Source organism: Prionailurus bengalensis, chromosome A3, assembly GCF_016509475.1.
Source record: "Prionailurus bengalensis isolate Pbe53 chromosome A3, Fcat_Pben_1.1_paternal_pri, whole genome shotgun sequence".
Classification (NCBI taxonomy): domain Eukaryota; kingdom Metazoa; phylum Chordata; class Mammalia; order Carnivora; family Felidae; genus Prionailurus; species Prionailurus bengalensis.
The window spans coordinates 110,847,217-110,860,532 of record NC_057354.1 but is presented as its reverse complement, the minus strand read 5'-3'; the positions used below and the strand labels follow the sequence as shown (position 1 = coordinate 110,860,532).

The 13,316-nt window shown below is 42.9% G+C and overlaps 1 protein-coding gene across 1 annotated transcript in view; it reads left to right on the top strand.

Annotated features, from left to right (window-relative positions):
• The first annotated feature begins 7,248 nt into the window (after positions 1-7,248).
• Positions 7,249-13,316, top strand: part of VIT (vitrin) — a 105,134-nt gene continuing 99,066 nt past the window's right edge. Inside the window, exon 1 of the mRNA XM_043604176.1 lies at positions 7,249-7,542. The gene's annotated coding sequence lies outside the window, so the exon portion shown is untranslated. The remainder of the gene's footprint in view (positions 7,543-13,316) is intronic.

Here is a 13,316-nt window from a genome sequence, read left to right as displayed (position 1 = left end):
GCTCGTGCATCCTTTGACATGTCGCCATCATTTTTCTCACTTACCGGCTCCCAAATGTTCCAGGCACATCTTGTACTTTCCCATCCTGAGCCCGAGAATCAAGTATTTTCTAAGGATGTTTGATTCTGTTTATTGAAGAATGATATTTAGAAACCAAGCTTTTGTTCTACATATGCTCATTGGTAATGAGGTTTTATTGCTTCTACGCATTCTTGGGAGGCAAAGATATATGTGCGCGCACACACACACACACACACACACACACTCTCTCTCACGTAAATTTCTATATTGGTAAATAGAGACAGTGCTACTCTTTCGTTGCTAGTTTTTCTTTCTTTTAATAGACTTCTCTGGTTGAATTGCATTAGCTAACGTCTCTAGTACAGTGGAATAGTAGTAGAGATAGTAGGCATCCTTGCTGATCTTAGTGGGAATGCCTCTACAGTTTCCCCGTTAAATGAGAGAATGGATTCTAGGACTAAGGCAGATATATTTTATCACGTTAAAGTATCTACCAATTCTTCTTTTCTTCAAAACTTTTATCAGCAAGAAGAAACCTGAATCCAGAAAGAAGGCATGGGAAGAAAGACACAGAGGCAAACACGGACACTGATAAAGTGTGCCAGTGTATCAACTATGAAAATCTCCACGCCTCTCTTCATTCACACCCTTGCCATAGCCTCTTTATGGGTAGAGTCTTGTATCCTGACCCCAGACTTTGGGCTGGCTCGTGAAACTTGTTCTGGCCAGTGGGATGGGCCAGACATGACAGTGTGCCAGTTCTGAGACCAGGCCTTAAGACTCCTCACACATTTCCTGTTGCCCTCTTATGACTCTGCCATTGCTGTGAGAAGCTCCTCCCCTGTATAGCTGCTGCCCGGCAGCATAGGCGCCAAAATACATACCCGTAGAACGGAGGCCCCGCCAGCCAACCCCCAGACCTGCAGTGAGAAGAGAGCTACATAGCACGCCGCGACCAGCTTAGATCAGCAGAGCCCCAGCTGGCCAGTGTTCAATGAACCAGTCCTTTATTTCAGACTCCATTTGCTTACGTGGCATAAAAGGGAGATATAAGGCCTATGATCTCCTGCCAAACATTTCGAGCCCTTGTTTTGAATAAGGTACTTTTGTATTTTGCGAATCTGCCAGACCAGCAGCCTTTTTTAATGCTAGGATCTACATTACAGCCTCCTGTTCCAAATATCATCATGTAGGTCTTTGAATCTCTTTTCTGCTATTGCACACACAGTGATTTATCTGCATTTATTTTTTTTTTGTCAATTTGGCCTGGAATATTGTGGGGGTTGTCCAATATTTGATACAGTGATTTCAGCTTATTTCTTTCAGGGAAGCATTTGGGAGTAGTAATCTTTCTAACATCCTTAAACAAACAAACAAAAAAGGCTGAGGAAGATGAGTCCTATTGGTTCACTATCGCCTTTGCACCACTAAGTTTATCTTTTGTATCATAATCAATAACTCCTGTCCAATCTCTAATCAATTTTTCCCTCTGATATACTCCAAACAAACCTTCCTTCCAGTTTCAGAGGTTCTTTTATGTTCTGTGGCAAAATCTCTTTTGGCTACCCATAGTCTATAAGTTATTACACCCTCAGTTTGGTTCCTTCCATTTTTTAAAAGATATGTTTCTCTTGTAATAACCCCTTTGCTTCTGAAAGACAGCGGTAACATAAATTTAACACAAGTTAATTATGGTAGCAAATTGCCCATGTCGCACTGACAGTACACAGAACAGGTGCACTTAAGCAGCAATGTTCAAAAGTGTCCAGGAAACAGAAATAACACCTGATCATTGCAGTAAGCTTCTACCAAAGGGGGAAAAAAGTCCCAAAACTATTGTAGAGGAGTTCAAGGCAAATCATATTTCTATGAAAAATTGATGGAGCATCAAACACGACGCGGCCTTAGACATTTCAGAGAGCTTGTGTTATAAAAGGTGTAACTCTTGCGTTTTATACCTGTTCACAGTAAAGGTATCAGGAGTGTCTGAAAAGGCTACCTCATTACTTACTCTTAAATTGCCACCCTGCATTTTTAAAAGTCACATAAAATAATGGACTTGTGATATGAAGAGGGCATTGATTTCCCTGAGTTCTATCTCTGGAGTGGAAAAAAAAATGAGGTAGTATTTTAAAGAGCCATCAAATTCAATGTTTACGACAATAATAAAAAACTTTTAATAGAAAATGTTCTAAAAGAGGTTTGAGTTTTTGTGCTGGGTACAGTAAAGACTGGGACACTACGTTTACGTAGTGACAAACAGTTATTTAGGAAAGAGCCGATGCTTTCAAGCAACCACAGGTGATTTATAAGCCAAACAGAATTTCAAGAAGTAATGCAGGAAAAAACTGAACGCCACAAATTTTGTTCTCAACTAGAAACAATCGAAAAGTTCAGTTTATGCCAAGTAGCAAGCTCAAGGCCACTTACCAGGAAGGTGTGACCTTGTTTTTGTTGAAGTCAAAAGATTTCCCTGGGGCGCCTGGGTGGCGCAGTCGGTTAAGCGTCCGGCTTCAGCCAGGTCACGATCTCGCGGTCGGCGAGTTCGAGCCCCGCGTCAGGCTCTGGGCTGATGGCTCAGAGCCTGGAGCCTGTTTCCCATTCTGTGTCTCCCTCTCTCTCTGCCCCTCCCCCATTCATGCTCTGTCTCTCTCTGTCCCAAAAATAAATAAACGTTGAAAAGATTTCCCTGAGGCTCCCAGCTTGAGGGTTGAGCTGGTACTATTGCGGCCAGCCTTTAGGTGTGGAAGGTCCAGTCAATTCCCGGCACCCTCCTCACTGGTCCACACAAGACTCTGGGACCTTCTGCTGTCATGTGTTTTATTCCACTTATCCCAATTCTCCACTCGCATTCCCTTTCCCTACAGGCAAGCATTCTAATGTGCTTGTAATCATGCAGTTAAGACTTACTGTATATCTGGGTGCCTGGGTGGCTCCCACGGTCAAGCGTCCAACTTTAGCTCAGGTCATGATCTCACAGTTCGTGAGTTCGAGCCCCGCATTGGCTTGCTGCTGTCAGCACAGAGCCTGCTTGGGATCCTCTGCCTCCCTCCCTCTCTCTCTCTCTCTCTCTCTCTCTCTCTGCCCCTCCCCCAGAGAGTGCGCTCACTCTCTCTCTCTTTCTGACCCCAAAATAAACAAACATTAAAAAAAAAAACTTAGGGGCGCCTGGGTGGCGCAGCCGGTTAAGCGTCCGACTTCAGCCAGGTCACGATCTCGCGGTCCGTGAGTTCGAGCCCCGCGTCAGGCTCTGGGCTGATGGCTCAGAGCCTGGAGCCTGTTTCAGATTCTGTGTCTCCCTCTCTCTCTGCCCCTCCCCCGTTCATGCTCTGTCTCTCTCTGTCCCAAAAATAAATAAAAACGTTGAAAAAAAAAAACTTTAAAAGGAAACACTTACTATATATCTATCATGTGTCAGTTCAAAGAACTAGGAATATGTCAGAGACCAGAACAGAGAAAGACCTCTGCCTTCCCAAAGCCTACATGCTAGTGGAGGATGCACAATGAAAAGACAAATAGTAAATATTAAAATGCAATAAGCACTATGAGGAAAACAGAGGGAGTGCTGGGGGGAGAGGCGAGTGCCATTTTAAATCAGGGTGTCCAAGCAGGGCCTCACTCACATCTTGATATTTGAGCAAAGAAGATGAGCATGTGATCCACACAGGGATCCGAGAGAAGCCGTCAGCAACAGCAAGCACCAGGCTCAGAAGCACCAGGGATCTGCTGCGTATATATTCATTGACTGATAAGTGTTCTTGCAAAATGAATATTGCAGTTTTATGTGCATCGTTTTAATCTTCATAATTGCATTTGTAGTCATGGGGGCTCTCCAAAGCAGCAGAACCAAGGGGAGAGAGAGAGAGATTTGCTGAGAAATTGGATCACATGGTGACTGAGAAATCTGGGGTCTGCAGTCAGCAAGCTAGACACATAGATTGACACAAACAATGAACCATTCCGATGTTGTATTGTTTCTCATTCTGCTTCTTTCTTTCCCTCAAAGTAACATTGTTGAGATGAATAGCAGCAGGTAGGCAGGCTTCTAAGATGATCTTTGCCCCTGGGGCATGATTATGTCACAGTTAAGCGGCAAAACAACATTGCGGATGTAATTATAGTCACTAATCAGTCGACATTAAGATATTATCCCAGTGGGCCTAAACTAATCACAACAACCCTTTATAGGCAGTTTTCTCTGGTTTGTTGTAGAAGAGAAAGACAGAATCCAAGCATGAAAAGGATGCAACATGTCATGGCTGGCTTAAAGATGGGGGGGGGCATGTGGGGAGAAGTGGAGTGACCTCTAGAGTTCAGAGCAGCCCGTGGTTGACAGCCAACAGGAAAATGGGCACCTGAATGGCTCAGTCGGTTAAGTGTCTGACTCTTGATTTCCGCTCAGGTCATGAACACACAGTTCGTGAGCTCAAGCCCTGCATCAGGCTCCGCACGGATAGGGATTCTCTTGCTCCCTGTCTCTCTGCCCCTCCCCTGCTCACACACACACACACTCTCTCTCTCAAAATAAATAAACAGAAAGAAAGAAAGAAAGAAAGAAAGAAAGAAAGAAAGAAAGAAAGAAAGAAAGAAAGAAAGAAAGAAAGAAAGAAAATAAATGAGGACTTCAATCCTACTACTACAAAGGACTGAATTCAGCCAACAACCTGAACAAACTTAAAGTAGATTCTTTCTCAGAGCGTCCAGATAAGAGCTCAGTCCAGCTGATACTTTGATTTCAGCCTTGTGAGACCCTGAGCAGAAAACCCAGTCATGCCCCACCTGGACTTCCAACCCACACAACTGGGACACAGGAAACGGGCGTTGTTTTAAGACACTGACTGTATGGTCATTTGTGACCCACAATAGAAAATGATCGCAGTAGTGCTGATGTACATTTTACTCATTTTAAAAACACTAATATCATATTTGCCTCACATAGGTAAGGTTCCAAGAACTTTACGAATATTAATTTCCTTGTCATGATGTTATTATATAGGTTTTATTATTTTTCCCAAAAGGGAATTTCTGTTTTATTATGAAACGTATATAACAAGACACTTGCTAGTCTAACCATTTTAAGTTCATTAATGCACTAGCATTAATTATATTCATAATGAACAACCATCAGTATCTACAGTAGTCTCCCTTACCTGTGGTTTCTCTTACCCATGGTCAGCCTGGTCTAGAAACAGATGGTTCTTCCGAGAAATTGCCAGAGGGTCAATAGTAGCCTAACGCTGTGTCACAATGTGCCTGTCTGTCACCTCACTCTGTTACATTATCTTGTGCCATCACAAGAATACACTACAATGAGATATTTTGAGAGAGTGATCGCATTATATAACTTTTATTACAGTATATTGTTATAATTGTTCTATTTTATTATTAGTTATTGTTGCTAATCTCTTACCGTGCCTAATTTCTAAGTTGCACTTTATGGTAGGTAGGTATGCATGCAGAGGAAGAAGCATAGTGTAGACAAGGTTCAGAGGAAGAAACATAGTATAGATAAGGTTCGGTACTATAGTCAGTGTCGGGCATCCACTACAGGTCTTGGAATATGTCCTCCAAGGATATGGGGTGACCACAGTATTTTTCATCACCACAAATATAGTTGCTTTGAATTGGCATTTCTCTTTGAGCATCTCTTCACATGTTTCTCAGTACCTTTACATCTAATTCTGCCTTATTCACCAAAAGAAAACAAATCAGGGAAAGAGAAGAAGCTCCAGACTAACATTAGAAGTTAACACAGCACACTTGCCTCTGAATGAGATGGCCTTGAATTTGAATCCCAGTTCTTGCCTCTCTGTCTGGGTTACTTAATCTCTTTGAGCCTTAATTCTCTTATCTGAGGAATGGGAATAATGGTACCGGCCTCTCTAGATTCTTTTAAGTTTTAAATGAGATGACCTATGATCTATGATCTATCTAATGGCTATCACCATTCCTAGCGAAAGTAAGTATTTGATAAACAGCAGTTATTCAGGTTGGAATGTCATTTATTTCTTTTTTTAAGTTTATTTATTTTGAGGGGGGTGGAGAGGGGTGGAGAGAAGGAGAGACAGAATCCCAAGCAGGCTCTGTGCTATCAGCATATAGCCTGATGCAGGGCTTGAACTCAAAAACCATGCACTCATGACCTGAGCCGAGATCAAGACTCAGATGCTTAACTGACCGAGCCATCCAGGTGCCCTGGGCAGCCATTTCACCTGAACCTCCCCTAACCCTGATGGTGGGACAAGCCATCCTTATGATGATGGCAGCCCCATTCTTACTACCAATGGTTTTTGCTCAGGGGTTGGTGGAAGAAGAAACAGGACTAAGAAATAACTTAAATGCAGAACCAAATGGAGGCGGGAAAAAGTTCGATAGCATTCCAACCGTAATCTTAAATAAGGGGCAACCTCAGAGCAACAGATAGGGTGGAAAGGCTGCTGGGGGGAGGACTGTCCTCCCAGGCTGCGTGAGTGCACATTCCCCAGCAGGAGGAGAAATGGTTCTGTGCTACCTCCTGCCCTGCTGGAGAGAAGATGCTCGTCATATTGACACACACTTGAATCTCAAGGAGTGCCAGATGGACTCACGGTGTGCTGTTTAAAATGCTGTGATATGCTAATGCCTGTGCATGTTTTGGGTCTGCATTCCTTTCATGTAACTGATGACACCAATAATAACTAAAATCGGCAGATTTCACTGATGATGTGAGCTCGCCACCATCAGTTTTTCGAAACATGAGTCAGGTTTGGCTTCCCACTATTATTATCTTGTGTCCTGTTACTAGCAACATAGACTACAGTCATTTCATTAAGCTTGCCAAAATGCAGAAAGGACCACAGTGAGCTAAAAAATAAAAATTAAAAAAAAAAAAATAGCATTACCATGTAGGAAAAGTGCTTTTGACTCCAGGAGTGAGAGTCCGGTAGAATCAGGTTGGTCATGTTGGCACAGTAGTCTTTCCTTATGCAGTTTAACCAGCTGTTTCGTAGCATTTGAAAAAGAAAGAGAAAATCTAATTGCCCCGTGTACAACCTTTTTAAAGGATACTTTTTGTTTCCCATTTTATCTAGCCTCCTCTCTTCTACTTTTTAGAATTTCTAATTACAGAATTTGCTTACTGAAAATGTGTGCTTTAGGCTAGAGAAGAATATTTAGAAATCCTTACCCCAAAGAAAAGCAAGTGGGAGTGGAAATTTGAAAGAGGACCGCCTAATTCAGCACTAAAACCAGTGTGAGAAGCAGTGTGTGAGGGTGTGTGTGTGTGTGTGTGTGTGTGTGCGTGAGCATGTACGTGTGTGGATGTGTGTGTGTGGCTAAAATGTGCTTTTCAAAGTGCTGAGAGGTTGATGGGAATGTTTGATTAGCTCCTCTGAGAAAAGAGGAAAGTTGCTTGGACCTCTCCTTGTTTCTTCTTTAGAATAATTTGGATGGGATTTGTGATGCAGAAAAGCTTAAAGAAAAAAGGATATCCATTCTGTGTGGTGGAAAATTTTTGAAAAAAAATTGCTTTCTTCAAACAAGGTATGTCTGATGAATTACTAAGCTATGTAGATAGTTTTCTTTCCATACCTTATTATAAAAATGTTAAAATGTATTTCTCATTAAGAAACTATAATACACACCCTGACCAAGTAATCAGTCTGGACAAATTTCAGTCTCAGGAGAATTGGGAGGGAGTGGGGGTAGTTGACATCCTTGTAAACGACTAATATTATGTATATCAACTATAAGTAAATTGTGCTGAGATAAGATTAGAACAAGATTTTCACTGTATTTTTAAACCGATTTAATTATGGTTAAAAAAAAAGTTGAAAAGTAGGACATTTGTGTAGAACTTTGAAGTAGCTTTAAGTCTCTTTATTATCCTGCCCTTTTTAAACCTTGCTTCCTATACCGAATGTAACAGAATTGTAACAAGTTGCTTCCAACCGTGTATGAAAAGCAGTATGAGAAATGGACACATTGATGCTAAATGAAGAGAAGTTTTTTAGTGCAGATCTATACTTCTCTCTGCTCACACAAATCTCGGTGGAATGTGGCTAGATGTACAATTGTGTATCCTGTTTCCACTGGAAGCGTTTTCTTAGGCTGAATGCTTCTTTAACTGATAAGCCCAAGAAAAGGCTGGCATTGTTAAGTCTACTATTGTAGCCCAACTTTGCAGAGGGAGACAGGGTATGAAATCTCTTTTAAGCATGATTTGTGTCAAACTAGTATAAACATGAAATAAATGCCTCAAGCACAGGTTAAACAGAGAGGATAAGATCGAATAACTAGACTCAATGGTTTGCTCTGAAAAACCCAGGCATCTCTGCCATCCCCAAATCGAGAGTAGAATTCCAGATTTTCTTTGGGTGTATTGCAAAAATAAAACCAGGCATTCTTGGCCATGGTGGTTATTCAAAAAATCTGAGCGCTAAGAAAATAGCATTTTGCCATTACGTTGTGTTGCAATAAATTTGGAAGCTTTGGTGGTTAAAGTTCTGAGGTTGTTTTTCCCTCCGTCTTTTGAAAGATGAAAACGCCCTGCAGCAAAGCAAGATCAAATGCTATTTGTTTGTGTGTTTCCTCTGTTATGTGTGTTAGTTGCAAGTGGTAGCTAAGCTTCCTCCTCCTCCTCCTCCTCCTCCTCCTCCTCCTCCTCCTCCTCCAGTAGGAAAGCTGGAAGTGCCTTTTATTTATTGAATTAAAATACCCTCTTTTGTAAAAGGGCTTTAGACAAAGAATTGCAAGACTAAAGGGCTGCATTTTTAATTGCAATGTGCTGGTTTCCCAGACTAAGCTTCATTTAAATATATCTTATACCTCACCACTGAAAGGAAACACCTAAGGAACACTGGAAATGCTTACTATCTATCTTCATAGCATTTACTGTATGAATATCGTTTAGAAGATCTAGTTATCTTTTTTGCCAGGTTACTGATTACATGAGGAATAGTTTCTTTCAGACAAAAATACACTGGGTTTAACATGGTTTATGAATAGCATCAGGAAAACAAAAATGCTTGTGCTCTCTCCTCTGTAATTCCTGTAGGACGTATCGCACGCAGAAAAGCAGCGGCGTGCAGCACAACGGTCTAAGCCAGGAGTCCTAAATTACAGTAACAATTCTGCCACTACCTGGCTGTGTTACCTTGGGAGAGGTGTGCAACATTTCTTGACTTTTGTTTACCCATCGGAAAAACAGAAGTAGCAATGCCTGCGCACACACCCTCCCAGGGTGGTCACAAGGTCCACTGCTGATTCTCAGCTCCAAATGGGTTTTGAAATGCGCAAAGTCCCATGGAAATGTAATCTTTTTCCCCCCATATGCAAAAACAGATTACACTGGAGGGAGTCACTGGCCTGGAAAGAAATGTTACAAGGCTTCCAGAATGTTACTTGTGCCCATACGCGTAACCTCTCCTTGCTTATTTGGAAGCATGAACCAGGTAGCAGCAGCTACAGCAGCAGCAGTGGGTGCAGGACAGAGCACACAGGTCCGTCAGTAGAAGGGCCTTCTAGCTGTGTAACCTTGGGGAGGTTACTCGACATCTCTGTGTCTCCATGTCCTCACGTATGAAATGAAAAGTTGGACAAGATAGTTAGTCTCTAAGTTTCCCTCCTATTGCTATGGTTCTGTGCACTGGGACCTGTCCCGTGTCAAGACATGGCCAGGCCTCTGTATATTACAAAGTGAAAGAAGTATGGAACCTATGATATATTTAAAATATTTGTGTTTACCTAAGACTTTAACACACACAAAAATGAAATGTACTGTAGTTGCATATTACAGAAATGTAACCCAACTGTGTATACATGTGTATGTGTATATACTATTATATATTACATAATTATATGTATGTAAACGTGTGTGTGTGTGTGTGTGTGTGTATAATATATAACAGTTTTATTATGAGGACAGTGTGGTCCAAATTGTATGCCAGACCTACTTCAGTTTTCTAGTGCATTTCTATGACTGTGTGACCTCATATGGAGATAATGTCAAATACCTAAATTTAAGGCCTTGCATGCAAGGCCAAGTTCAAGTGGCCCCCTTGTGCTGTATGGATCCTGTGGGAGTTTGTCTGGCAGGAGGATCTGCCTCTTTTTAAACGTGTTAACCTTGGCAAGTTACTTCAACTTTTTGGGCCTCGGTTTTCTCATCTGTAAAAGGCATCTATCATTAGTGTCTATTAGGATTGTGACAAAAAGCTTCCATTGGTGCTTGATATACCATCAGCACCCAAATGTCAGCAAAAAATTTTTTTAAATTTCTTCTCACATTCATTTATCTTTGAGAGACAGAGAGAGACATAGTGCAAGCCAGGGAGGGGCAGAGAGAGAGGGAGACACAGAATGCAAAGCAGGCTCCAGGCTCTGAGCTGTCAGCACAGAGCCCGATGTGGGGCTCAAACCCACGAACTGTGAGATCAAGACCTGAGCTGCAGCCAGACACTTACCTGAGCCACCCAGATGCCCCCAAATTCTCTTTATTGCATGTGACTAGAACGAAGAAATCAGATCAGCTGTGAGACACATTGATGGTGATACTCTTCAAACTTTTAGCCATTAACTCTTGTGGATGTCCTAAGTAATTAGACTTAGGAAATTATGTGATATGAGTATAATTATGAGAAATGTGTTGCCATTTCCTCATCCAGAGGATATGAGCTAATTAATCAGTCAGCAAATGATAAGCAAGAGAGGCAACTTCTGTGATGTCTGTAATTTGAGAAACCCCAAAGGCCCTCTCTCGTTGCCTAAGAATGTGTCCCTCTGGTTTGCAGAAGGGCATGGAATTCCTGGCCCTCTGAACATACATGGTGTGAGCTAGAGAGCTGCAAAGGGGGCCTGCGACATGTGACATATACGAAACGTCCTTGTACACATGGCAGTGAGCAGCTTACGTAGTTAGTGCAGAGAAGAGGGAAAGGAAGGAGCAACAGACCGGGGCAAATTTAGGTGAGGCATCAGAGATGACCGTTTGATATAGTGCTGGCTGTTAATTTTAAAACGTTCATTTATTTTGAGAGAAAGAGAGAGACAGACATACAGACAGACAGACAGACAGACAGAGAGGGAGGGAGAGAGTGGAGACAGGGAGAGAGAATTCGAAGCAGGCTCCACACCGTAAGCACAGAGCCCGTCGACAGGGGTTCAATCCCACACACCATGAGATCATGACCTGATCTGAAATCAAGGGTCGGACGCTTAACCAACTGAGCCACCCAGGTGCTGCTGGTTGTTAATTTTTAATTAAGTGGCAGGAGAGCATGCCAACAGCCAGGGCCCGCATAGCAGCTCGTCAGCTCAGATCCAGCCCTAACTCCTATTACTTGCCCGCACCCCTGAGCTCACCTGCAGCTAAGCCACTCCAGTTGTGCACCTGTGCCCTGCTGGCCCAACTCCCATCACTGGCTCCACTGCTGTGCACAGCCCATGGTGAGACCCCGAGGCCACAAGAGAGCATAATGACAATCAGGGGCCAGGCACCTGCTAATGCACCAGCAGTTGGGCCTGCCCCCACCCCCACCCCGGCCACTACAGGCGTGCCGCAACCGGCCCCTGCCACCACACAGGCACCTGCAGCTGACCACGGCAGCCCCTGCATGCACGACGCCAGCTCCAGCCATCACCACTGCCTGCCCTCCCTGGTCTCTAGCCTCTGGACCCTGAGGCATCACTAAGGACCCAAAGAGCCCTTGCAGATACACCAAAGTTCTCACCAAGGACTACACAGTTGTCAATGTTATGGACCCGAGCAGCCTGAGCTGTCGAGACATCATACGTCCTTGGACCCAGAGCCACCACAAGCCGCTACACTTGGTTCCCTGTACCACTAGACCCAGGGTTGCAGTCTGCCCCATCATGCCTCGACCCACAGGTGAAGTCACCTTACCAAAGTCACCTTTCCTTACTGAAGTCAGGCCACGAAGTCCAAAAGAGGTAACTGGACACTGGACAAGGGTATAAGGATCATGAAGCAACAGGGAAACAACATCACCAAAGAAGCGCAGTGAATCTCCAAAAACTGGCCCTCAAGAAATGGAGATACATGAACTACCTGACAAAGAATTCAAAATAATTGTTCTAAAGCTACAATGCAGCTATATAATAACACCAGGAAAATAACACAAAAACAAAATAGGCTCAACAAAGACCTAGACGACATAAAACAGAACCAAAAAGAAATTCCACAATGAAGAATAAAATTTTAATTAACACACACACACACACACACACACACACTTAAGTCAGTCTGTGATCCTCTAGGTAAGTTCCTGTTTGCAGAACAGGAGAGGAAGGACCAAAATCCAGCAAGATTCCCAGAGCCCCACGTTCACAATGGAGCAAAGACTATTTCAGTTTTGTTTATTGCATTTTTCTACGGTTACCTCATCCGTTAAACAAACAGTCGTGGATACTAGATTTAGAATTTGTTTTTAATCAGCTAGAAAACTTTCCGCTTCAACAGACTGCAAAGCTTGAAGAGATCCTTAGAGACTGCCCATGTGAAATGCTCGGGGCTGCCTGGGATGTGTACAAAGCAGGTACCAGGTGATGCTCTGAGTTGAGACCTATAAACGCGGCACATCATGTGGCAACCTGCAAAAGGCAAATCCCCCATGCAGATGTTGTGACTCGGCTGAAATCCGCTGCCACATTCCAGTGCTAATATCCTGAGGGAGAAAGGTGAACTGAGATAGTGGATGCCAAAATCCTTTCCTCAAATCTACAAGCCATGATCTTGGAACAAAAGAAACACTAGTTTGGTTTAGATCCAGTTTGGAGAATATTTTGGTGTTTGTGTTTTATTTTGGTGATACAATTAAAAAAAATGTTTAGGCTCACTTCTACTTCCCATTTCTCGACTAGAGGCTTTCTTCAATTCTTTTTAAAAAGCTAGGTATCATTCCTCAGCCATCTGATTGGTTCGATTGCCCTACAGTCATGTAGAAGATTTTCATGAGAATGGGGTGATGATCCTTATAAATCTGAGAGAGTAGGAAGGAACACAAGTGTAGAATCACTCCCTTTCTGGAGCCCTAGAAGAACAGAACTCAATGGGGGTCACAAACCCGTGTGGTTCCTTCACCAACAAGCCGAAAAAAATCAAGCCATGATTAATCTGAGCAGCATCTTGTTGAGAGAGATTCAGCTGGCTACTTTTCCTCTCATAAGTCCTCAACTAGAGTCTAAATGGACCCCATCTGAATGCAAACTGGTGCAGCCACTTTGGAAAACAGTATGGAGATTCCTCAAAAAAACTAAAAATAGAACTACCCTATGACCCAGCAATTGAACTACTAGGC